Here is a 26,855-nt window from a genome sequence, read left to right as displayed (position 1 = left end):
GATGTACAAACTGATTTATGTACATGTAGGGATCTCTAACAACTGCTAATAAAATGTAGCGAATGGAGTGCCTTTTTCACGACTCCGTTTGGACTGCATCCGGATGCTGTTAAATTGTGGGGAATTGGAGTGCCTTTTTCACGACTCCGCTGAACTGCATCCGGATGTTGTTAAAATGTGACAAGTGGATGTGATTCTTTGGATTGCATCCAAATGCGGTTAAAATGTGAGGACTGGAGTGCCTTTTTCACGACTCCGGTTGAACTGCATCAAAACTTGCCGTGACAGAACTAGTCCACATTGCACTACTTCCAATTTATTTTGCTGGGTTAGCACGCTTTCCATTACCCTATCACTCTCAGGTTGCTCGCTCTACAAATTGCCGGTTAAAAAAAAAAAAAAAAAAAAAAAAAAAAACAAGTAAATAAGTATCAGTCGGCTTGGCCGACAGAGATATACCCTCAGCCTGTGTATATTGAAAAGATTTTTTCCTAAGTTTTAAAAATTTTGGGCGTATGAACCGACAAAACTGTTGATTAGGATTAAAGAGCAAAAGTTTTGCGGACGAAATACTTAAAGGAATGGATCGACAATGGACCATTATGGAAGTGGATCTCCAGCCAGTACATATGGTGCCATAGGAAGTGTGGATTTGCCCCTAAAAACTTTTACCATCGTAATTGAGGCAGCGAATGCAAGTTGCTTCAACAAAAATCAAAGTGATTCGATAGCAGGTCTTAAAGTGAACTTATCCAAAATTTTGTTTGGGAGGTACTGGATGAAGTGGACAAATATAGTACATATTTGAACCTGATCTATATCTGGTAGATATATTAGGATGTGTAAAGTATGGAACAACTCGGCCAATCCCTTCAAAAATTACCGTACGAACAATTTTTCCGAATATTTTTGAAATTTTGTGGGGGAGGTACCTGAAGGAGTGGACCGATATGGCTTATCTTCGAAATTAATCTATGTTTGGACATAATATTACTAAGGCCAAATTTTGGACCCAATCGGCAGATCCGTTCGAGAGTTATCTTGCGCTCCAACCACCTCACACGTTGTCATAGGGGTTTTGTGCAACTTTCAGGCTATTTTCTCAGGAAGTATGGACTTGCCCCTGATAAAACTTGTACCGTCGTATGGGGGGCAGTGAATACAAGTTGCTAAAACAAAAATCAAAGCGATTCGAGAGCAGGTCCTAAACTGAACTTATCCGAAATTTTGTGTGGGGGGTACCCGAAGGAGTGGACCGATTGAGTCCATATTGGAACCTCATCTAAGTCTGGTAGACATTTCACCATTTGCAAAGTATGGACCAAATCGGTTACTTCCTTCAAGAGTTATCGTGCGCACAAATTTTCCGAACATTTCCGCACTTTTGTGGGGGAGGTACCGGAAGGAGTGGACCGATATAACCCATCTTCGAACTTAAACTAATATTACGAAAGCCAAATTTTGAACCAAATCGGTTGATCCGTTCGAGAGTTATCGTGCGCTCCAGCCAGCCAGACAGACAGACGGACGGACATTGCTCAATCGACTCCAAATTGTCTGAAACACATTTCGTCCAAACATACTTGGGGTCTAAAACCATTATTTCGATGAGGCACATTTTGCCCGTATGAAAGTGTATATACCCTTTCTAGCCTAAAGGCTGAGGGTATAAAAATAACACGCGCACTTTTGCGGATATGTCACCTTAACGCCGTTGAACATAACATATTATTATTATACCAATCATGCATTGATTCTGGTGGTCTAGCCACTTCAAGTCCTCTAACACCAGACGGTTTGTTATTGTCATCGAAAAACGAACTAATATCAGACACATAGCGCAGGGCACAACTATTCATCGAGGTTATGTAAACATTAAACTACTCTACCTCCGCAGTCCCACACTTTACTGCTACCATGTATGGGTCACAATGGGTTCAATCAAACCAATGGAAAAATGCTTTTTGAACGCTTTAACAGCATCTTCTGGCGAGGAAAATCGTTGACAACGCCTTTTTCTTGATGTGCGGGAATAAAAAGAATGACCCATGAATACCACGTTTTGGTCGGCCAAAAGGCGGTGGAGGCGGAGTCGATGTGTGAGAACTCGCATTTTCACGGTCCAGAGCAACTTGTGTCTCTTGTTCGTTTTTCGAATATCTCCAAAGGCTTTCAGGCAAACAAATTGTTGTGTACCACTAATTGGTACAATTGATCTCCTACGTTGCTTAAGCGGAATAGTCGCCATATGGCCAGTTTTGCCGAAGATACAGGTAACCATTTGCTTCGAAGTGCTTCTTCCACGAACAATTTTAGTTGCATTTAGCTCGTCTTTTTAGATCCACCCGGCCGATTGTGGTTTGTTTAGGGCTCATACGCTTTCTAAGTTAAAAATGGTAAAACTTTAAGAAACTTTAACGTAAAGGAACAAAGCTATTGTATGTATGCTGGTGGAAGAAATGCCCAAGGGATGACTCTATTTCACGGTATCTCACTTGACGATCTTGAATTATCAGTTCACTCACGGCATCAATGTTTTCTGTCACAACGGCCGCTTTTGGACGACCTTCACGACTTTCGTATTTGAGTGAGCGTAGGAAACGATTGAAATCATTAAACCAGTTTTTCGCAGTGCTATAGCATTGAATTTCATCGATGCACTCTTGCCGGGACAATCCGCGTCGGAAGTTGTGGAACATGGCCAGACGAAAATGTTCACAAGTAAATTTTTAGCAAAGTGATTTTTTACAACTGAGAGTAGATCCAGAGGCTCCGTCGTTCCGCTAAATATTACCAATGGTTCTCAGCCTTTGATAGTATCTTGCAAGACCTGTAAAGTCTTACTTAATAATTTGCTGAGCCTCCTGAGTGGTGGTTTTTTGTTATTCGGCTCATGTGGTTGCATTGTAGCCAGCATTTTTAATCCAATTTTCATCACTAATGGTTTGTGCTGCATATATTTTCAATTTCGAATTAAATCACTATGAATATTGCGTTTTACATTCGCAGGATTATTTTTTGTCACTATCGCATTCGGGAAGAGATTACTTTACCATAGCGAGTGATTACTTTTTCAAATCTTTGTCTAAAACTGTTGTAATTTATTTCTCCAGTTCTCCTAAGTGTTTTGAAAAAAATCAATGTGTTGGAATTTCTGTACCTGATATTTAGGCCTCTACAATTATTTAAATTCGATCCCACAAAGTATCATGCGGAAGACTAAATTTTCAATGGAAAACTGACAGATGCTAAACATCAATGTTTGTTGTTTTTACTATATTTGGGACGTTTTTATCAGCGTTTACATACATTTATGTTGTTTACGTTTGATTTTTTGGTAGAATCAGAAGAACAGGTGGTATCAATATTGAATAACCTATTACAAGATTTGCCAATTTTATTGTCTGTAGTTTTCCCCTTTTCTATAGTTAAAAAAAAAAAAAACAACAAAACAACGTTTATAGAGCATCTTTCACATTTTTTTATTTTTTATTGTCAACTTTTTTACTTAAAAACACACTTCGTTTTTAGCAGTTTTATATAAAGAACACAGTGTTCATTTATGTAGGTCTCAAAACTGGTAACAATTGTTTTGTTTTTCTTTTTCTGACTTTATTATTCTACAAGTGTGAGAACTGGTTTTTTCAAAATTAATACGACAATGAGTTTCGATTTTTTTTAATTTTTTTCTACCTTCTCAGGCCAAAAACAAACATCAACAACCAGTTAATTTCAGTTCAGACACATATTAAGATGCCGAAATGTTTCATTGGAGAGGAGGAAATAACAACCGAAAAAAAACAAAACCTAAAATGATGGCTAAAGCAACAACAAGTACAAGTTGAAGAATACACGCATCGGCCATAACAACAAATGGACTTGATTAACCAGTCAGTTAGCCGTCATTTGACTGGCCTATAAATCGAAACGATTTTTTTCAAGCCCTTCTACAAAAATAAGTACAAGCTGAAGTCAAACGCAGTACATACTTGCTCTGTACCAAGATGTTGTTTTTGATTCTTTTTTCATCTCATGAAGTGGGGACTGTACAGTTAGATTTATATTTCAGTTTATGCTGACAGGAATATTCTATGAAACACATACATATTTCTGAGCTAAGACTGTTTTTTTCTATAAATACACATTTCAACGTTTTTTTTTTCAAAATTACTGCCTGGCATTTAGCATTAATAAGGGCATCACCTAACCGAAATTTAATGTGTATGTGTATTGTTGTATACAGGGGATGTGGAGATGACAACGTAACCTTACGAATGTCTTAGTCCGTGCGCTTTAGTAAATCTCAGGTCCCAGTTCAGGGAAACAACACCATATCAAAAACGAAACCAAAAAATCGGGTCTATGATCCAAAACGAAATCTGAGCACGTCAGTTAGAAGACAAGAGTTTTTCATTTCAGATTTGCGGAGAGAGATGTACGGATAAGTTGAGGTAATTGAAGTTCTTAACAAGATTAAAATGCAAAAACGAAACAACGCATTATAAGAAGTTAACAATGTCTTCGTGAATTTATGAACTTATAAATTTTGAAGAAAATAAAATATGTACATACATATGTATGTACAGTGCTGCTCAAAACATTTGCAACTGGAATGACTACTTCACTTTTTATATAGTTCTGAGGTAATTTATGGATTTGAAATGCAAATATTGTTGTAGGTTGATTGTTTATTAACCCCTTTTTAAAGATTTAAAAAAGAATTGGCAATAATTGCACTTCTTTTACAAAAATACACGAAACAAAGCTCGGACTCACTTTTGGTCCTGCTCAAAACATTTGCAACTTAGAAAATTTGATTCAAAATCTGAAGATATTTTTTGTGTTTTGATAATATATTGTGAGCTTAACCTTTTATTTATTACCTGGACACATCATGAAGGTACCCAGGTAACTAAATAAATTAATATATCCTTTTGAATCCTGTCTCTAAGGATAATTATTAAATACAAAAGTTGTATTAGATATTTAATAGTGTAGATTCCATTTTAGGGTCCCGGAGCCTTTTATATGAATTCAGATCACTTAAGCTGATCGGGTCCGATAAGAACACAAAAAATATTTGCAAAAAATTTCTACTTTTACGTGGTTATACATACGTTTTGTTTGGGTATTATGCCAAAAAACTCTCTTATACGACATCTGTGGTATGTACGTGGTGCGGTCTCAACATATTATATGTCTGGTTAGTTTTTAAATCCAATAAATATCTCGACCTCATGCCTCTAGTACCATCTCTGTCCATAAAAATACCTCCAGGTCAATATAAAACACCATCTTCGTTTTGGGTCAACTTTTTTGTATAAGGAGACAAATTCGATTATCATTCGATTTGGTGATCAAGTACATTTTTTCAAGTCATATAACTCAAAGATTGATTTAAGTCGACGAAAAATACTCGATTTTATTACTCCAAAATCAATTCCAAACATTTTTGGCAACATTTATATGAAAAATTGAACGTTTCCTGGAAATTACTGTTTTCCTAAAATTTGCCCATATTGATACACCGGTATCTATGGTATGTATCAGAGGGTTTTGTATAGATTTATCGATGTAAAGCGTTTATTTAACGTCTGTTGATGACATCTAAGGGATCTGATTAATAATTCGCATCATTATTTGATTATCCCCTGCAGTGGATCTAGTTGTACATTCACCTCCTTTCCATCATATCGCAATTTTAGTACTTGTTACGCAGTATACAGCTCAATATTAAATATTGTCATGTTCTTATATTTATTTCTGGACTGCGTTGGATCCACAATTTTCAGAAATAAACATTTTTCATATCTTTGATACAAATTTCGGACCATAACTTTTGATTTTATTAAAAAATTAGAAATATCTTGTTTTCGGCAAACTTGTCTGTCAAAATTAAACATAGGCGGCATAAAATGTATTCCTCATGAAAGCTTTTTGCCCTCTTCTTCTGACTAAAACCCATCAAATGCCAATCAATACAAAAAACTCAACAAAAATTAGCTAATAAATATTCGAACCACGGAGTTGCATATGTTTTGAGCAGGCTAAAACACGTGATCCTCCGACATTTCACACATTTCTGTAACATAAGTGTTAAGAACTGAATAATCATTTTAAAATCTTGAATGTAGGGTCAATAAAGAATCAAATTGCAAAAATAAATATATTTCAAAACATAAAATGTCCTTAAAAATAGTCTAAATGTGATATAGGCATCTGAGTTGCAAATGTTTTGAGCAGCACTGTAGGTGAATAATTCAAAACTAGATTTCTTCATGGCCGCATTAAAAACATAGATAAATATAACTTACTAGCAAATTGCCCGCTACTTCGTATGCGGAAAGGATATAAAAAAAACAAATAAACAATATATAATATGGAAATGGCGAACACTGAAAATTTTGTTGTACTTATACCAATTTTAATCAATATTTATTGTTATTTTAGTAGTGTTCGTATTTTCAAAAAGATCAGCCGTATCTCACCCTTACATGATAACAGATAGACCAACATTGTACACCAATACTCACACTAAATCCAAAAAATACAGATTCCAGCACTGTCCCTGCACCCAATAGTACGATTTTCCAAAACTACCTCAATCCTTCACTTCACCAGTAACCTTAATTCCAAAAAACAGGCTTCCACCGCTATCGGTGCACTCAAATTGTACCATTTGGTATATTTCGTGGCCATAAGTACGAATTTCAAAAACTACCTCCATGTCTCAATCCTTAACTCCAATCGTAGTCTTACCAAATTCCAGGATTCCAGCTCTATCCGTTCCCCCAAATACCCACTGTACCAAATTTAATACCATGTAGTACTTTTCGTACCCATAAGTACGAATTTCCAAAACTACCACAATCCTACACTCCAACAGAAATCTCAATTCCACATTACAGGATTCTAGGTTTATCCGTTGACCCAAATCCAAATTATACCAAATTTAGTGATTTTCGTATCCATAAGTACGAATTTCCAAACTACCTCAATCCTACACTTCAACATTAATCTCAGTTACGAATTTAAGGTTTCCAGCTCTATTCGTTCACCCAAATCCAAACTGTACCACATTTAGTATTTTTCTTTACAAAACTAACTCCATCTTACACCCCAACAGCAAGCTTAATCCTAAATTTCATTATGCCAGCTCTGTTCGTTCACCCAAAACTACTTCCATTTTACACTCCAAATGTTGCCTACGAAGTACGAATTTCAAATTATCTCAATCCCATACTCTAACATCAATGTTAATTCGAAATTTCAGGGCTACAGCTCTATCCGTAGAAACTAAATCAAATTGTACCAATTTAGTATCACTTAGTATTTTTCGTAACCTTAAGTACGAATTTTCTAAACAACTTCCATTTTACAATCCAACAGTAGCCAATCTTATACTCCAGCAGCAGTTTTTATTCCAAATTTCAGAAATGCAGCTCTATCCGGTGACCCAAATCTTAATTGTACCAATTTTATTACTTTTCGTAACCCATAAGTACGAATTTCCAAATTATCTCCATCCCATACTACAACATCAATCTTAATTCAAAATTTCAGGATTCCAGCTCTATCCGTTCAACCTAAATCCAAATTGTATAAAATTTAGTACCATATAGTACTTCTCGTACCCATAAGTACGAATTTTCAAAACTACTTCCATTTTACACTCCAACAGTAGCCTTAGATCAAAATTTCAGGATTCCAGCTCTATCCGTTCACCCAAATCATAATTGTACAAAATTTAGTACCATTTATGTACGAATTTTCAAAACTGCTTCCATTCTATTCTCTAATAGCAGCCTTAATTAAATTTTCAGGATTCCAGTTCTATTCCTTAGCCCAAATCGTAATTGTAATAAATTTAGTACCATTTAGTACTTTTCATACCCATACGTACGAGTTTTCAAAACTACTTCCGATCTACTCTCCAACTGTAGCCATAGTTCAAAATTTCAGAATTCCAGCTCCCTCCGCTCGCCCAAATCGTAATTGCACAAAATTTAGTACCATTTAGTACTTGTCGTACCCATAAGTACGAATTTTAAAAACTACATCCATTTCACTCCCCAACAGTAGCTTTAGTTCAAAATTTCAGGATTCCAGCTCTATCCGTTCGCCTAAATCATAATTGTTTCAAATTTAGTACCATTTAGTACTTTTCGTACCCATAAGTACGAATTTTCAAAACTACTTCCATTTTACACTCCAACAGTAGCCTTAGTTCAAAATTTCAGGATTCCAGCTCTATCCGTTCACCCAAATCATAATTGTACCAAATTTAGTACCATTTAGTACTTTTCGTACCCATAAGTACGCATTTTCAAAACTACGTCCATTCTAATCTCCAACAGTAGCCTTAATTCAAAATTTTAGGATTCCAGCTCTATCCGTTCGCCCAAATCATAATTGTACCAAATTTAGTACCATTTAGTACTTTTCGTACACATGTGTACACTTTTCCTAAACCACCTCCTTATGTCAACCGTTCCTCTTAACCTTGATTCTCACACCAAATTTCAACCTTTAACCTTTATCCGTTCACAAAATACGAATTGGTACCAAATTTAGTACACTTTAGTACTTTTAATACACTTATAGTTCGAATTTCTAAAAACCCTTTAGCACATCCTTCCTACACTCCATCAATGACCTTCATTTCAAATTTCAAAGTTCTAGTTCTACCGGTTCACCAAATACAAACGGAACCATATTTAGTACATTTTAGTACTTTTCGTACCCTTCCAGTTCGAATTTCCAAAAACCCAGCCTTATCTGACCCCTTCGGACCAAGAGTCATCCACACCCAAAATTTCAGGATTTTAGCTTCAGCCGTTTCGTCTGGGCGTTGATGAATCAATCAGTCAGTCTGTCAGTCAGTCAATCACTTTACTCTTTTATTAATATAGATATATCTTCTCTTTTTAATAGGTAGTGAATATTATTTGTCTTTTTTATTCCTTCAAAGCACACACGTCATCGTCATTTTTCATAAAAATGCATACATACATACATCTACGTAAAAGCTTTTAGAATTTAACATAATCTGAGAATTAATAAACATCTAAAAAAACGTTTCTAACTTGCTGGCCTTATTGTTTTTTGTTTGTGTTTGATTGAAAACAATAAAATCAATGAAATTCATTGCTAGTTTTGTAGACGAATTTTTGCTTCACATCGATTAGAACAAATTTTGAGAAATTGCATTTACTTTTCAATGTGAGTTTATGTACTTTTACTACGATTACAACTTCGGTGGTAAGTGGTTAAGAAAAATTAAATATAAGATTAAGCAGAAAACTGTCAATCAGCACACTTTTCCTAGTGTCTGATTGCTCATGCCTAACTTTGATCAAACGACACACGGTGCGAAAAAAAAAAACAATTTAGCGAAACAAATTAATTTTTGATTTAACAGATCTGGTTTGGATCGATGATATGAGACCTTTTGTTCATGGTCGAGTCCGAGTGGTGTGTCGAACGTAGTACGAAATGACTTAAGATAATGTTTTCATGTCTAAAATACTCTAGAAATGAAAGTCAAAATTAGGCAACCCCACAAAATATTAAAAAGTTTTGCTTAAATGCAGAATATGATAACATTTCAGATCATGTAGATTTTTCTTATGTTAAGCCTAATGCCAAATAGTTCACATAATATAATCAAGTAGTACCAAATTACAAAAATAAGTGCCGAAACATAAGTTGAGTTGTTAGAGAACAACTTAATAGATTTTGCTGGAGAACTGTACGGATATAATTGGACTTTCCAGCAGCATAATGCCTCGAATCACACTGTTCGACATACAAAGGTGTTTTTAAATGCACGAAATGTACCGTTATTGGAGTTGCCTGCTGTAACCTATGGCCACAAACTCATTGAAGACCTTCGCCAAAGTTTTAGCGAAGTCTAAGTAGTGCACGACGCTGAAAGAATTGAAATGTGCATTATTGGCGGAATGGGAGTATATCACCACTAACACCTTAAGAAACCTAGTCGGTTCTATGACACGAAGGCTACAACAAGTCCTAGTCCACAAGGGCAATACAATATCATGTTAAATGTACAATAATTTTGTTCATTATTATGAATTTTTTAAAAATTTTCGTTATTGCACATATAAATATTTTCTATGAAAAATTTTTTATAAGTTATTTTTCTTTAATATGAAATTAATAAGAACGCAATTTTCTTTTTTTTATATTTTAAAAGCAATCGTAAGCACTAACTGCAATGTAAAAATAATATTGGAAATATATTTTGTTTTCGACAATAAATATCACAATATTAGTTTGCACATATAATTATTTTACGTAGGTACTTCAATACAACTCGTGGTGGAGGGTATAACAAGTTCGGCCAGGCCGAACTCAACGCCGTTTTTACTGGTTTTCAAATGATTATTTTTCAAGAAAACATTGTGTCATGCAGTATAAAGATTTAATTAGTTTTTTAATGGGGTGTGCTTTACTTATATTTGCGACTAAAATGCTTTTTTTAACATGTTTTTAATTCAGAATTTCATTAGTTTGTGTTTTTTTAATAATAGAGATATAAATAAATAAAACAGAAAAATACAAAACAAATATACAACCTTATTTTCTTAAAAAATTATCATTTAAAAAAAATGTACTGAGGGGGTGCTTTAGTTTTGGTCGATCCTGTACTTACTTAGCTGACCATGTACAGAATAGTTGTTCCATAAGCCGAACTAAGAAAAGATTTCCTCTCCTCTTGTTTTGTTGCTATATTTTGCCCATTAGGGATATCGTGCTTTCTGATTTTTGGTTCCACTTGTTGATTCCATCCAAGCCTTGGCGTTCCAGTTCTGGGGCTCGTATGTATACGCTCATTCTCGAGAAATTGTCTAGCCAAAGCAATCGTTGAAACTCGATACGACAAATAAGACAGTATACTCAGCGATCCCACTGAGTTGTCATTGCATTTGCTTTTCTCCCTCACGTACACTATGCGTGAACAAAAACAAACAAAAAACATCATTTGGTTGTTGCCTTTTTTCACTCATACATTCACACATGCATCCGTTTTGTTTGTATTCCTCTGGTCGGCGCTGAACTATACTGATGTCTTTGTATAGGCGATACATCTCGTGGTTCATAAAATGTCATTTTCAGCGTCGACACGGATTGGGCCATAGATCATTCGAAGAATTTTTCTCTCGAACACACCAAGCACTGCCTTATTTGCTTGCGCAGGTACCCATGCATCGGAACCATACATTTACACGGGTAGTAACGGTGTTTTGTAGAGCGTTTTTGACGAGTTGCTTTGTTTGACGAGATGTGGCTTTATTCTTAAACTGCTCACTTAGCATCTGATGGCCAACAATATTCTTCTTCTTATTTCTCAACTGATGTTGTTTGTTGTGCTTATGATGGTGCCGAGGTAGTCGATGTTCTGTTCTACTTCAAACTTCTTCTACTTCTTCTCTGTTGGGTAGTAAAATCTTCGGAGAGTTTTTTTCATACTTTAACTGAGGATCGAGTAAAAGTTAATGTCATCTTATAAAGCCGAATGAGCTTTCCAATAATACCCAAATCAGACATGTGATTGTGATTGCAGCTTACCGGTGTACAGTGGTTGAGTATAGTTTTTTCCTGGTCAAAACTATGTAACTTGTGAAAGGATAGAGATATTTTCATATTGCAGTATTCAAGGTCAAAGTTAAAAATTTGATTTTTGTCGTATTTTGCATTAAAATACGAGTGTTTTTGAGTTTTTCATATGTTCTAACTATTTAATAAAAAATAAAAAATTAAGCTACGGTGTTTTATTTATAAATGCACTAAAATCTAGAAAATAATTTGTCGCTTAGCATCAAGTAGTATATTCTTCATGATGGAATCTCTCAAATAAAACGCTTGCCGCTTACCACTGATAATAACCAAATTACAGCCAATGTTGGCCGAAAATGTAGATAAAAACTTTAAAATGCCTTAAATCCGGTGGTACCGTTATTTGGAGCTATACCTAAACCTGGACCTATGTCCACAATTGTTTGTGGGGAAGTTTCTGTACCATTGGGAACTCCAAATGCCATGTTACAGCCAATTCAAACCGCTATATGGGGGCTATAGGAAAAAAGAGGATAAATATAGGAAAAAAGAGGATACATATTGTTATTTCATACTCATGTATTGTCATCCAAATCTCAATAATGTGCAAAGTTTAAGGGTCTGTTTCACTATGTTGAAAGAAAATGAATGCGAACGAAAAACACCTAAACTTTGCATTTCATGGTAATATTGACTTTGTTTTTGCTTCGAAACAACTAAAAAATTTGAAAATCATACACGAGTTAAGTAGTTTTTCATTCGTTTTCATTTTCGTTCGACATAGTGAAACTGTGTGCAACTGTGTTAAAAATGAGTTACTAGATTTTAACTAAACAGACTGGAAATAAAGCAAGTTAAATAAAACACTGTAAAAAGGTCAAACACCAATAAACCAATAAAAATACAAAAAATTATAGCCCGTTTCCACGGTACGTCGTTCGTTCTCTATTCGTTGTTCGACCCATAACTACGAATAAATTACTTATTTCCCCACACAAAATTCTATGAACGAACGACGATTTTTGTACGTTGTTCGATTAGAAATACTCTCTGAACGACGAATAAGTATGTCCCATCACTAAAAAATGAGAGAATTAATCGAAAAAATTAATTATGACATGTTCAAATTCAAAAATTTGTTGAAAACACACAAATTTTTAGAAAAAAGGAAAAAGATGAATGAAAATTAATGAACTAGGCATTTTATATAGATGCAGAAGGAAGATGGTTGTGTTTCCTTCTTAATTCCACACACATTTCTTGTCCATTAGTTCAAAATCGCGAAAAAATTCAGAAACAAAAAGGAAACAAATAAATGAAAGTCTGTATACACAAATATAGTTTTGACATGTATCTCTCTCTTTAATTTTGAAAATAGAAACATATAAAAATATATTGAAATACAAAATTATTCAGAATTAATGGAAAAAATGAATGAAATGTGTGTAGTTAAATATAGAAGTACATTTGAAGGAAAGTCTATTGCTTTTCCTATTCATTTAATGTATATTTTATGTGTTTTCGGTTCAAATTTTCGTGAAAACAAGGAAACAAAAATACAGGAAATTTTGTTTATGTTTCTGTTAATTACGAATGGTGTCGTGGAAACGGGTTAATTCGTGTACGTCGTTCGACAGGCGAACAACGTAATTGAAACGCTCGTGTGAACATGACATTAGAAAACAATTTTTGAAACAGAACATTGTCGGCGTCGTTTTTATTGGGATAGCTAATACAATTTTGTTTCTTCAAAATAGTCTGCCTTAATCCCATTGTTGTTGTTTTATTATTTTAAAACAACTAATTTATTAGTGGAAAAGATTTGGCATTGTTCGCCAAGGGTTAAGGCAAGGAAGACTAGATTCGATCCACGCCACTGACGATTGATGTTTGGGTATAAAAAGTTTCTTGTTGAAGAAGTTATTGAAAAATAACTTCGGTGGAGAATATCCACAAACAAGAAGATGAGATCCAGTGGCGTGGATCAAAACTAGTCTTCCTTGCGAACAATGCCAATCTTTTCCACTAATAAATTAGTTGTTTTAAAATAATAAAACAACAACAACGGGATTAAGCCAGACTATTTTGAAGAAACACAATTTTTCAAACTTTTTTTTAAATTTTTTTCAAATACATTATTTTTTTTCAAAAAATTTAAATTTTTTTCCAAAACTAAAAAATACTCCTTTTGATTTCATAAAACTCTTATGAAAACTCATATATTAAAAAATGTCCATTTGTGTAAAAAAGCTGTAATTTGTATGGAAAAAAAAACACAAATTTGTACCCATGTAATTTCAAAAAGTGTTAAACGGCCGGAGCGCTTACAAAAGTATATATGGGCTGAAAGAGGACACTCACGGGCATCATTCTTTGAAAACGAAAATTTGTTCCAAGCTTTTCCCTAAAAGTTCTAGTCCACTAGAGTTGGAATTTCACTAACATTTAGTACCTGAGGAAAAATAAAATAGCTTACTTCGTGTAAACGCTACAGTAATTTAAACGTTTCTTAAAGACAATAATCCCACCTTCCTAACAAAATACAATGAACGCAATATCTGTTACAGTTTTCCAGAAATATCTATTTTTTCTCCAGAAATTTGCAAAAATTACGTTTTTTCCAAAATTGCGAAAAAATGGTCGACTTTAGGAGCTCGCCACGTCCACACCTTTCAATATTTTGTCCTAACCTGAAGGTTTCCTTCATTTCAGTATGTTTACTATCGAATCTCTTATAGAAATTAACAATCGGTGACGACAAAAAAATAGGGTTTTGGCCTGGAAAATCGATTCCTGAATCACTGTGCGCAATGAGCATTTTTGCCACGATCTATGGCAGGCTTTACTTATAGTATAGCCTTCCAAAAACAGGTTCTTATTTAACCAATAATCACCAACAATGACACAAACATTAAATTTCACAAAAAAGGTACGAATTTCTAAACCCACCTCGTTATCTCATGCTACACTGCAACATTTAGCCAAATTCCAAACATTACAATTCTTCCCTTTACCAAATTCGCTACCGATTAGTATTATCGAACGCATAATTGCGAAACGTATCAATCAGATCAAATGATACAAAAAACCCTTTGGTACATCTATTTGGCACACCATCCAATGACCTCCATTCCAAATTTCAGAATTCTAGATCCGATTCTAGCCCAATACAAATTTTTAGTACATTTTAATACCCTCTTAGAACGAATATTTCAAAGTCGTTCAGCCGTTTCGTCTGGGCTTTGATAAATCAGTCAGTCACTTACCACTTTACCCTTTTATATACATATTTCTATTATCTATTAGATGTTTTGTTAAATTCCTATATCAATATTCATAACTCATACTTTGAAATTATTAGTTTGTATACAACCAGAAACGAGCGTGTATTCATACATCTATCCTAGACATGTTTCTGTTCGGCGAGGGTCAATTGTGAAATTGCTGAACAGGAAACAAGCATAATAATCGCAGAAACAACATCAACTTACTTACTTACTTACTTAGCTGGCCCATTACAGAACATTTGTTCTATAGGCCGAACTAAGAAGAGATCTCCATTCCTCTCTATTTGTTGCTTTGCTCTCTGGAATACCGCGCCTTTTCATCTCAACATCCACTTGTTTGCGCCATCTATTCCTTGGCCTGCCAATTCTGCGTGCACCGCCATGTGGCATGTATTCATACGCCTTTTTAGCGGGTTCATCATCGCTCATTCTTATGATATGGCCTAGCCAACGCAATCGCTGCATCTCGATACGTTTAACAATATTGATGTCGTTGTATAGCAGATACAGCTCGTGGTTCATGCGACGTCGATATTCACCGTCAACGCAGATTGGTCCGTAGATCTTTCGAAGAATTTTTCTCTCAAACACACCAAGCACTGCCATGTCTGCTTGCGCAAGTACCCAGGCTTCGGAGCCATACATCAGCACGGGTAGTATCAACGCCACCTTTAAATCAAGCTAAAAATAACAGAAAAACAACAACATTAACTCACCCATCAGATGGACTCACAACTCGCCTTGTGTTTTTTGCAACTTGTGGTTCCTCTGCCGGCTATTCTACACATTCCCATTATTATGACGGTGATTCATTATTTGATTTGACTTTGTTGAATGTCCTGTTTTGTTTTGTCTGCATATGTGTTTGTTTTGGTTTGGTGGTGGTATCATTGTTTAGTCGTCGTGCCTTTTCATTCCTCAGCATTTGGTGGTATCCATCCATTCAAGGAAATCGCTTTCTATTGCGTCGTTGAAAATTTTGTGTTGTCAGCAACAGTAAATGTTGTGAAAATCCTGCTGTTGTGGTCGTATAATACAATGGTGGGCCCAATACCGACCGACTAACTTTTGCGATTGTTTCAAATGTAAAACATGAACTCATCCATCTAACTTTCCCCGCCTTTATCGGGGGAAAACCCATTACATGTGTATGCACGTACATAAATACAACAAACCATCCTTCCACAATTGTTTCCAATCTCGACCTAACTTTATCAACATCAACCTAGTCTTCCGTTTACGGTTGGTATTAGAGCTGGGCGCGTGTTAGTGTGTGTGTGTGCGAAGTATACATTGTTAGTTTCCTTCCAGGCCAACGCTATCCCACCCACAATCACGTTGCCCTGAACCACCTTCGCAAAATGATTCACGTTTAGCAGGCAGTTTTATATAAGAATTCCGTATGTATCTCAAAAATAATTTTCATTCAAAAAATCTTAAAAGGGAAATTGTTTTCGTCGTCATTGGGATTTTCTTGTTTTTCTTTTTCTTCCTTTTCCACTGTTTCTACTCCACTCTCTTCTCCTACTCTAATCCATAAGTATTTGTTTTCCTAATTTTCCTTGATTTAGACATTATTCTCTTTATTTTCATTATTAATGTATGAATGCATGTCTCCTCTCCTGGAATTACTCTCGGAATGTTCTCTGGTTTGTTTGACGTGGTAATTGATTTGCCCGACACGGTGTTGCCATGTATATGTATAACTAGGGAAATAAATTTAGATGTATTATGGTACTTTCCCCACAGAAGTTGTCCATACTTTCTGAGAAAATGGTCCGAAAGCTCTAAAAATTCCTATGGCCACCACGTGTAGTGACAGGTGGGCACGACAAATTTTGAACGGATACCGCGTCTTTATAAACTTGTATAAAGTTCAATGATGGACATCTGTCCACTACTTCGGGCAGCACTCTCTCTCTCTCTCTAAAGTTTAAACAATTTCGTCGCCATGCAATTAATACCTTACCCTCAGCCTTTAGGCTAGAGAGCATGTACACTTTGTTTAGAGTTGCGTCGTTCATGAACGAACCGGCTCAAAGGAACGATTCCGTGAAAAGAACGAACGGATCCGTATCCAGCTCACTCTTTTATATCGTTCATTTAGATCCCCGATGGACGAATCATTGCTGCTTACATTGATTTTGCAGTCAAACTCTAAACAAACGGTGGATTAGCGTAAGCAGCACAAATTTTCACACAAAACAAACAATGATCCAGAGCTCTCTGAGAGCTACTCTCGCTCAGTAACTCACTTCATTCAGTAGCACATCTCGTTCATATCTTTCTTTTGCATCATTCGTTCATCTGGTTCTTTCATATCAAAACCACCACCACTACGTTCAGAAACAAAACCACCCCCTTAGCACACAAACAAACAAACAAGCAAGTAACACAACAGTTGTGTCATTCGTGACCGAACATTATCAAAAGAACGATTCGGTGAAAAGAACGACGGAGTCATATGCAGCAGAGAACGAATGACTTCATAAGAAAATAAAACATTAAAATGTATTGTTGAACGAAAAAGAGCCAACGAACGAAGTAAACGACCCGGATCTTTTTGGTGAACGGAATGAAAAAGATCGATCCGCTCAATGAACGAGATTGCCCAACACTAACTTTGTTAGGATAAAAATGTGCACACGTTAACTCTCGAAGGATCAACTTATTTGGTCCAATATTTCTCGGATTTGAATATGGATTATATCGGCCCACGTCTTCAGGTACCTAACCCACAAAATTTTAAAATATTTTGGAAAAATTGCTTACGTGTCTACTCTTGGTTTGAAAATGTTTGTAGTATTTGTCTTTGCGGTCCCACTACACTGCCATAATTATTTAGGGAATCAAATCCATACATCATGGGATAATGGATCAAAAGCTCTAAAAACTTCGTCGGCACAAATTAAAATGACTAATGAGCACGAACGTACGAATTAAGCATTCGATTTGGCTGAAACTTGACTTATCGTAAAACTTCTTCAAACCGTGCATGAAGTTCCAAGAGGGTCTATATATCTTCGGGTACATCTTTCACAAATTTCAACAATTTCGCTTAAGTGCAATTTAAGATCTGTTCCAGAATTCATTGGAATAACTCCCAAAATAATATTTATTTCCAAAACGGACTATGTCGGTCCATTCATTCAGGTACATCCTAACTACTGCGATTTCAACAACGCTGATCCCCTCCTTAGACGAGTTTCAGGTAGACCAGGCCCTGGGGAGCTGGATAAATCATATGCTAAGTAATAGATGGAAAAGCTATGCCCTACACGACGTATCAAAAAGAAATTATTTTTGGCCAAGAAACGTCACAGGAGGGATCTTATCATCATTACTGTGGGTTACTACCCTAAATAGTCTATTAAGGACCTTAACCGATGAGGGATTTGAAACAGTCTGCTACGCAAACGACTTTATAGAACTTCGTACGGGAGATAATCCAAAATTGCTTTATAGAAGAGCTTAAACGGCTCTTAAAATATCTTATAACTGGGCCAGACGGAGAGTTAACTAAAGAAGGAGATTTCTCGGAACCAGTTTTCGTTAATAAGATAATGAACATTTCGCGAACAATTAAGTACCTGGGGGTAATTCTGGATAGGAAACTTAAATGGAAGGAACATATTCAGAAAAGGGCTAATAAAGCCTACAGATGTTGCTCAAACTGCAAAAGGGTTATAGCCTCAAAATGGGGTTTCAATCCCAGGATGGTTATACAGAAGAGTTATTAGAACGATTCTAACGTACGCAGCTGCGGTATAGTGGACAGTTATGGACAAAAAATGCAATGTGAAAATATTGCAAAAAGTCCAAAGAATGTGTTGCTTAAGCATTAGCGGTGCAACGAGGACAACTCTAAATAGGGCAGCTATAAGACTTAAATTGCAGCTATAAGACTTAAGTTGAGTTATGTTTGGCGACGTTACGCTGACTGATCTGAAGTTATTTCAGTAGACAGTTTGTAGAGCATCCCGAAAGCCACAGGGCGAAGAGAAGAGTACTATGTTGCATTAGATCTTCTCCTGCCGAGGACGAACCACCACAATTTACAATGGATGATGTTGTGAATGTCATCAGGTAAGTCCCCAACCCAAGCATGTCAGGAGGGATCTTCATGATCTAGAAAGATAGGTTCAATGTTACAAGCGAGAACCCCTAGATCAACAAGCCTATCAATCAGGTTTAAATAGCTTTCATACGGATGCAGTTGCTGATGCCATAAATAACTATCGTGTAAATGCGGTAAAGTTGTGACCAATTCGGTTACTCCCTTCAAGAGTTATCGTCCGCACCATTTTAGCGAACATTTTTGAATTTTTGTGGGAAAGGTACCAGAAGGAGTGGCCCGAAATGGCTATTTCCGAACTTAAAGTAAGTTTCGAAAATTTTATAATTGAACCACAAAGATCTCATACGGGACAAGGGAGACTTCTCTCATATCAATGAGTGCACCCCGATTCATATTATCTCAATGATAAGGGACCTACTGTGTATTGCCGAGTCCGAACGGCGTGTCCTAAAGACACCACTTGTAGAGAAGTTTTACATGGCTGAAATACTCAGACTAATTCAGGATAGGAAACATAAATGGAAAGACCATATTCAGGGAAGGGCTAATAACGCCGACTGATGATGTTATGGGATCCTATGTGTATATACCAAGCGTAACTCGAATGACCGAAACATAAGAGGCAAAAAATGGCAAATGTGCAGTGGTGCCCTGAATATTGACAATTGAGCGGGAGATGAGACCTATTCCATTTATCATGGGACTCCATTTATTATGGCGCAAATACCTATAATTTCTCAATCATTATTAATCTTTTCTTTAATTTCTTTGCAGGCACGCTTATTAAACATACATAAATTGTTTAAAGGTAAGTGACCAATTATATTATGAATTAAATATATTAAATCGAAAATATATGAATCAGAGGTACTTATTATTTTATTATTTTCAATCGTTCGACATTCGGTGTGCTTAATTATATGGTATTCTGCTTGATAGGATTCGAAATTGTGTCTAGCCCTAGATTAATAAATTAGATTATAAAATATAGGTATGGTAGGACAATTGTAAAAATGCCGTGTGTCGTGCGGATCTGCACCGTAGGCTGGGCAGATATTTTGCACGATGTCATCAATCCTTGCCCTATAGGAACTTAAATGCATACATCATCCCAAACGTAGCTGACCTAAAACAACTTTGTTTAGTCGTGAGAGCTCTTCAGATGGGGGATGTTTTCCGAGGACGAATTCACACGATAGTTGTTTATGAGATCTGCGATTGCATAATCTAGGGGTTTCTCTCTTGTAACGTTGGACCTTTTTATAGATCGTGAAGGTCCCTCCTGACATACCTGGGTGTGGTTCCTATCCACCATATGGTGATTAGAGTGGCTCTCACCCGAGTAAGAACTGTAACAAAAGCTTGCCATTGTGTTGTTATATTGGAACAATCTTTGTCTCATCATGTAGATGGTCCACTGAAGAGGTTGCGCTTATAATCGCGGACGACACTGGCGCCGCATAGCTTGCCACAGGCCAACCTATCGCGTTATATGTGGTCAACAAGGTTTATTTATCTTCACCCCAAGTACTGGGGGCTATGTACTTGAGGGCCTTGTTCCTGCATCTCAATTTGTCGCAGATAGCTGTGGCATGCACGGACGACATGAACATGCTGTCGAGTGCGACCCCGAGAATCATGGGGTAGTTGGTGCTTGGAATTCTGCTACCATCGATCATGACATTTAATTCGGTGCTCACCTCTGCCGTCCATGTGGTGAATACAGTGGCTTGGACTTCTTGTTCCTAAATTTCTAATACGACTAGAGTTGCCGTGATGTGCTGCTTACGGAACCCTGATGATCGGCAACTGGATTGCTATTTCTGACGATGGGGAGGAGTAAAACCTCAAGTGTATTTACTACGGGCGACAAAAGCGAAATTGGTGTGTACGATGCACCTGCCATCAGTGGTGGGTCCACCCTGCCCATTTTCCAGACTTCGTGAATGATGTGGGTGGCTAACGACAGATAGACTCTACTCTCGGCACATACAGCTGTTTCACCATTACCATGGAGATTCCATCAGGGTCCAACGCTTTTGATGATTTTTTGCTTTCCTGATGACATTCATGATGATATTGATTCATCCATGGCAGGAAGAGATCTAATGTGACGTAGTACTCTTCTATTCGCCCTGTCAACCCCAGGGTGCTCGATAAACTGTCGATTAAAATAACTTGCGCACGTCTTCGGATCAATCAGTGTAACATCGCCAAACGTGACGGAGGTTCTATCTTCCTTCTTTCCAGGGTTTAACCCCGTTGCCACAATTCAATAATTCCGGCTCCACTGTTGCAGCTCTTCAGATAATTTAGCCATTTCTCCCGCTTATGCTTACCGACCAACCTGTTAACTTCCAGTGCCAGCACCCTGACTCTGGGATCACTGGATTTGCACGACGAAACTCATCACGCTTATTTGGTAATCCTGTTGCCTCTGCTGGAAAATTTGGTACACTTCGGGTATTCGACCAGTCCTGCTCTATTATCCGAACATCAGATTGGACAGATCTCTGAAGCGGTAATTGGTGAACACTCGGAAACTAGGTCAATTAGCTTTTTCATCATTAATGAAAGTGCGGCGTTCAAAGGTGATGAAATTGGGCGGTATGCGAGACAATTATGGGGAGATGGTCTGACCGAAGAGAAACGACGGGTTGTCATTCATTTGACAGACCAGGTGACACGATGGTTATATCTGTGATGGTGAACTTTAAAACTCTCCGCTTTTTCTAGTAGTGGCGTCCTTATTAATCGTGCAAAGTGTAGAGCTATCAATCTGCGCAACCAGCACTAAAGTTCTCTGTTGGTTTCCGAGAACAGAATGCCACAACTCATGATGATCAAAGTACCCCAAGACCAGAAGGTTATAACCTTCGAAAAGGGGCCTAATACTGGGCAACTATTTATCGGCGGAATGTATATGTTCAGCAACTCCACCTTGTCAGACACATGACTGTTACCCCCATACATTCCATGTACGGGTCAATAGAGCCAGGCTCGAGCGAGATAGGTCTGTATTGAACAGACTGGTGCAATAGGAAAGCTAATCCACTTCTGATGCGATACTTCCTCAGTACGTTGTAACTAACCATCACAGCGCTGTAAGCAGTAATTGTTGTTGGGCTTGGTTTCCTTCACCGCCGCGTCAATGAAATCCAGTATTTCCTCGATCTTATCTAGGAGTCCATTGCACTTAAATTGCAAAAAGGATGAATTTTCAGAGATTGGAGCAGCTCAGACGGCTACTGTTGGGGGACTTTGGAGGAATGTGTTCACGCAGCATGTAGCAACATAGTCCCTAGCAGGGACGAGTTCAGACAACCCCCTAAGATACACCCACTCCTGCCATCTATTGCATCTCTCTGAAGGTTGAGTGTGATGGATGCGGTTGTGACAAACTGAGCACATCAATATTGGTCCTGGGTCTTCCTCCGTCCCGGCACAGACCAAAAGAATCCGGAGCATGCAACTGTTTAAACTTAACTCACAGTGTACGCGATAAACATCATTTGAGATGAACACATGTTTTTGGTTTGAAGACATTACTTTGGTCGGCGCTGGTTTAAATAATCGTTCTTTTAAAAACTTTTAATTTCCTCATATTCTCCACAACTATGTTGGCAACTCTGACTTTCATCAACACTTTTTGACATGTATTGAATGTTGCAGACACAGAATTCTTCTACCCGGCAATTGGTGTTTTTATATCGTTCTTGCTTTCTCTTCCATTCTTGCTAACTTGGCCATAACAACAAAAACTTTTCAGTTTACTATTGTTGACGGCAAAATGTCCGCATATGGAATGAAAAATACAAATACAAATTTCAACTACCAATTCTCCCGGTAAGACACACATTCACAAAGAGATTTATGGAGAGATAGAGAGAGTATTAACAATGTGGGCTTTATACAACAGTCTGGTGGGTCGCTATATTCGAGCTCACCTCTTAGCTAAAGTCGTTTTGTTATGACCATGTGCGGCGGCACAAGACCAGACCGACCGACCACCTACGCCGAATAGAAAGACCGAAAGAAAGCACAACAATAATAGCGAATAACTAATGTTGGTGGCTACGACGGCATTGCGAGAAAGATACATTCACTAGACGACTGTCACTCACTCGTCGTTTCGTTAAGACATTCAAATGCCTTTCAAAAGCCACCAACGTTATTTTTTGGACCAGCAACAATAACAAACAACCTTCTCTACGCAAAACAATCGCTTGTAAAGGACGATATGGTGGCTAGAATGAGAGAAGAAAAATCCAATCCAAAATAAACAAAACAAAAAATAGTGGCTGTCATAGATTATGGAACACCGGCGGGTACTGCGGGCAGGCAGGCAATGAAATTTTGTGTTAAATTTATTGAAGCGCTTGCGTTAGTCGTCGTCGGGTTGCAAAGAGAAAGTAGTAAAACTGCTTACACCGTCTCATGTAAAACAAACAGCAACAACAACAAACCACTATTAAATTGAGAGCAAATGTTTTAATACGAGTTGTTGCGGTGCTTGCAAAGCCGACCGCCATACAGTCAGCCAGCCAGCCACCCAACCACCCAGACTGAGAGAAAAATGTACAAATATGTACTTTTGGTACTTTATAGAAAAAAAATAATAATAATAAACACAATTACTCGCATACTATAGCAAAAATGTACACATGAATTTCTTTACAATTGGCTGGGATAAATGTTGCCACATTTTACATAGAGGCATAAAATCGTATATTTGGTCGGAATATTTCAACAAAGTTTGCCTTTCTTTTCCTATAGTTGTTGTAACAGTGTGTTTCTATTATATGTTTGTATGTTCGTTCTTCTGCTTAATCCGACTCAGCGTCAATCTCCAGTTCCAGGAATATGGCTGCTTCGATGAGATATAACCAGACCCACTTGGGTTAGTTGAGTAGGTTTGGCAGAGTAGTTGAAAAGGCGCAGTGTGTTTGTGTGACAGATGCTTTGCACGGTGTCACTGATCCTTGCCCTATGGGGATTTAGACGGCTGCGCTATCCCGAGTGTAGTTGAACCAAAACTATAATAAAATCAGCTTGAGCCAGGCTGGGGCTCGAACCCACGTCCTTGAAAAACACTTACTCATAATATGAGTCATAACTTTCAAAGACTTCGCTAAGTGTTTGTCATGAAAGCCATACAATGATTGAACAAATATTCAGCGTTGTAAAAAACAAATTGCATTTGAAAGAGAAAAAGTTAGATGATATCGAAGCCGCCCCACAGCCGATATGTCTGAGGAGCCTCTACCCACGGCGAAGCATGTCATGTCACATAGTGGTGGTAGTGGGTACGTATCGTCGTCTTTCCTTTTTCACTTGCATCATTGGTCATTAAGCTAGTTTCTAACGAAAAATTAATTAACAAGTAAAAAAGTATCAGTCAGCTTTGCCGACAGAGGTATACCCTCAGCATGTGTATATTAAAACAATTTTTTCCAAAAATACGTGTGTATTTAGGGGGTTTTAAAAAATTTGGGCGTTTGAACCGACAAAAATGTTGATTAGGATTAAAGATCAAAAGTTTTGCGGAGGAGATACTAAAAGGAATGGATCGACATTGACCGTTATGGAAGTGGATCTCCAGCCGCAATATATGGTGTCATAGGGGGTTTTCACACTCTTCGGGCTGTTTGCTCAAGAAGTATGGACTTCCCCCTAAAAAAACTTTTAATATCGTAATTGAGGCAGCGAATGCAAGTTGCTTCAACAAAAATCAAAGTGATTCGATATCGGGTCTTAAAGTGAACTTATCCGAAAATTTTGTGTGGGAGGTACCGGATGGAGTGGACAAATATAGTCCATATTTGAACCTGATCTATATCTGGTAGATATATTAGGATGTGTAAAGTATAGACCAATTCGGCCACTCCCTTCAACAGTTACCGTACGAACAATTTTTCCGAACATTTTTGAACTTTTGTGGGGAAGGTACCCGAAGGAGTGGACCGATATGGCTTATCTTCAAACTTAAACTATGTTTGGACAAAATATTACTAAGGCCATATTTTGGACCATATCGGCAGATCCGTTCGAGAGTTATCTTGCGCTCCAACCACCTCACACGGTGTCATAGTGGACCGACATAGTTCATTTTGGAAGCGGGTCTTATTTTGGGATTCATTGCTTTTTATAGATTTTGTGCCCACCAGTCATTTCAGTTGGTCACCGTATAACTTAGAAGTTTTGGGCCATGATGTCAGGAAACATGGACTTGCCCACGAAAAACATAAAATCGCTTAAACAGGACCACAAAGAATAGCATCTGTATAATTTTCCAAAGGTACTTCGAACAGATCCTAAACTGCGATTAAAGAAAAATGTTGAACTTTTGTGGGGGAGGTACCCTAAGGAGAAGACCGATTCCTGAAGTAAAACTACATTTGGACAAAGTATTAGGATATCCTAGGTTTGGACGGTTGCTCCGTTCAGCAGATATAGGGCGAACTATTATAGTGACATTTTTTAACTTTTGGGGGTGGGTAGAGGTGCCGGAAGGTGCGCACCGATAGTGCCAATCTTTAAACTTAAACTTAGTTTGGCCTAAATATTACAAAGGCCAAATTTTGGATTGATACGTTCCAGAGTTATCGTACGCATAGTGCCATAGGGATTTTTACAGCTTTCGGTCTATTTTCTCAGGAACTTGCCCCTGAAAAAACTTGCACCGTCTTAATGGAGGCAGCGAACACAAATTGTTACAGCAAAGATAAAAGCGATTCGAAAGCAGGCCTTAAAGTGCATTTTCCGAAATTTTGTGTGGGAGGTACCTGAAGATGTTGACATATATAGTCCATATTCACGCCTAATCTATGTCTCGTAGAAATATTCGATGTGCAAAGTATGGACCAAATATGTTACTGTCTTCAGGCGTTATCGTGGGCACAAATTCTCCGAATATTTTCGCACTTTTGTGGCACAGGTACACTCTAAACTTTTTTGTTGAATTTCACAATGATAATGATAGGCAACAAGATGCGACACAAAAATGCGTAATTTTCAACAGCGTTGTTGTTGTAAAATTGTACGCAATATTTGTTTAAAATTTACATATTTTGGGTTGCGATTTTAGATACAATTTATTGTAATTTTACGCACTTTTTTACGAAAATGTATGCAAAAGAACCCAAATAATTTCTGAATGTATTTAATAAAACCACATTTTGAATATGGAGGAAAAATTGTTTTATTTATTTAAAAACATAATTTATTTCATTTATGTAATTAAAATTACTAATAAAACTAAATACATATAAACTATATTTATTTAATTATATGTATATAAAATCTGGTTGCAGATTTCTAAACTTTAATTCAAATTATTTATGACACTAAAAAATATTTTACAATTAATGCACAACTTTCTCGGCTTTTATGCACTTTGTTACAATTTTTATTGACTTAATTGTGATTTATTAAGAAACAATATCTTCACAATCTTTCGTCCGCTTCGAACAAAGAACTGCGAGCAACTTACACGTGTTTTTGAGTTTTGTTGTTCTTCTGCTTGAATAATACACATCTTTTGTTGTGCGAAAATTAATTGCTACTGATTGTGTTTCATTTCAAGCACTTTCTGTTGCAACTACAGTTTCTGCAACACTTTATGTTTGAAATTAAGCAGTTTGTGTTTATTTTCAAGCACATTCTGTTGAACCTACTGTTTTTGCAATAATTTGTGTTGGAAATTACGCATTTCCATAAATTGCTCTATAATTTGTTAATTCTTACGCACCTTCTAAAAACCAACAAAAAAATTACAGTGATTATCATTGCAATTTTCAACAAATAATTTAGAGTGTACTTAAAGGAATGGTCCGATATGGCTCACCTTCGGACAAAATATTACCATGGCCAAATTTATCGTGGGCTCCAACCACTACACATTATGCCAT

At 36.9% G+C, this 26,855-nt stretch overlaps 1 protein-coding gene across 3 annotated transcripts in view; it reads left to right on the top strand.

The window, feature by feature from the left end:
• The window catches only part of Hipk (Homeodomain interacting protein kinase), a 182,086-nt gene that overhangs the window by 13,242 nt on the left and 141,989 nt on the right, over window positions 1–26,855 (top strand). For all 3 annotated transcript variants that reach the window (XM_073985751.1, XM_073985748.1, XM_073985750.1), the window contains exon 2: window positions 19,720–19,753. The gene's annotated coding sequence lies outside the window, so the exon portion shown is untranslated. The remainder of the gene's footprint in view (window positions 1–19,719; window positions 19,754–26,855) is intronic.

The sequence above is a fragment of the Musca autumnalis genome, unplaced genomic scaffold, assembly GCF_047663935.1.
Source record: "Musca autumnalis isolate F117 unplaced genomic scaffold, ASM4766393v1 scaffold_4, whole genome shotgun sequence".
Lineage (NCBI taxonomy): Eukaryota > Metazoa > Arthropoda > Insecta > Diptera > Muscidae > Musca > Musca autumnalis.
The sequence above is the reverse complement of the archived record's forward strand: the minus strand, read 5'-3'. Positions and strand labels throughout refer to the sequence as shown.